At 36.5% G+C, this 1,483-nt stretch overlaps 1 protein-coding gene across 1 annotated transcript in view; it reads left to right on the top strand.

Moving 5' to 3' along the window:
* LOC116686444 (oocyte zinc finger protein XlCOF7.1-like) overlaps nucleotides 1-1,483 on the top strand; it is a 588,898-nt gene that overhangs the window by 210,536 nt on the left and 376,879 nt on the right. The gene's annotated exons all lie outside the window — the stretch shown is intronic.

Consider the following 1,483-nt stretch of genomic DNA (forward strand, 5'->3'; position numbering starts at 1 on the left):
GTGTGTGTGTGTGTGTGTGTGTGTGTGTGTGTGAGTGAGTGTCTCACGCATTTCACATTTTCATGGAAAAAATTCCTGAACTTTTCCACAGTTTTTTCAAGCACCTATGACAACATTTCCATGGCCATCCACAACATATAAAGTAACAAAGGAAAAATAAAACAGAACTGCATAGTATACATATACGAAAAGGTGATTAAAAAGGCAACAAAACGGAGACAAAATAGAGACAAAATGGAGACAAAATGGAGACAAGAAGGCAACAAAATGGAGACAAAAAGGTGACAAATCGAGACAAAAAGGCAACAAGACAAAATGCGACAAAGAGGCGTCGAAAAGACAACAAAAGCCGACAAAAAGGCAACAAAATGGAGACAAGAAGGCGACAAAAAGGCAACAAGACAATGCAACAAAACGGAGACAAAATAGAGACAAAATGGAGACAAAAAGGGAACAAGACAAAATACGACAAACGGCGACAAAACGGAGACAAAAAGGCAACTCTGGAGATAATACTAGGGAGATGTCTCACTCTGGAGTAAAATAGAGACCTAAACACACCGGGGGAAAACAGGATCTGCAGCAATGTGCAGAACAACAAAAATATGGTTTTATGAAAATGAAACCATGGAAACCTATTCTGGTCCAACCTCAAAATACAATTATGAACCTGAAGATGAGCAGAAAATGGAGCTTTAACACGAAACAGCAGATGTGTCTGTAAGACAAAAAACTTGAAAAAATACATTAAAACTAAGTTAAGAACTTAGTTTTAAAGTAAATCCAAGCTGCATGAATGTAGCGTTAAAGGTGTTATACAAATATAATTGACAGACAAAAGAGAACGTTTACTTCACTTTATTTTTCCAAATTAAAAGTTCCAGTTGCATGTGTAACATTTTACAAACCAGTCTGATGTCGAGCCACACACCGGACCCAACCGGTGTACCGTATTTTACCACTAGGTGTCTCAGCCGCTCTCGAATGGGAGGGGTGAGACACTTTTTACCTGCAGTAAAAGTTATAAAAGTAAAAAAAAAAAAAGTAAAAGTTATAAAAGACACTTTGGCTCGTCTTTTACTCGTTTTTACCTTAATGAAAATGCGTCGGCTTGAAATTCTAACTGTTTCCATCATGGCGGCTCAGTTTTAGCTTCCTTTGAGACTAACTGGGAAACATCATCGAGATATTCTAACACCTAAAAACAAAACAAAAAAACAACATATATAACACCCCAAAATTAGGAATCCATCATGTTATTTTGGGGAATTAAAAAGAACATGGATAAAAGAAAACGGGTCTAATTTGACCCGAGAACAACATGAGGTATAAATATGTAATGACAGGAACTTATGTCCCCATCAAACTGCTGTTAAAAAACAAAAACAGATTAGAAAAGAGTATTTTACAATAACTTTGAATGCATCACGAGGTTTACCAGTGTTAACCCTCGTGTTGTCTTCACGACAAAATGGAAAATCAA

The sequence above is a fragment of the Etheostoma spectabile genome, unplaced genomic scaffold (assembly GCF_008692095.1).
Source record: "Etheostoma spectabile isolate EspeVRDwgs_2016 unplaced genomic scaffold, UIUC_Espe_1.0 scaffold378, whole genome shotgun sequence".
Taxonomy (NCBI): Eukaryota; Metazoa; Chordata; class Actinopteri; order Perciformes; family Percidae; genus Etheostoma; species Etheostoma spectabile.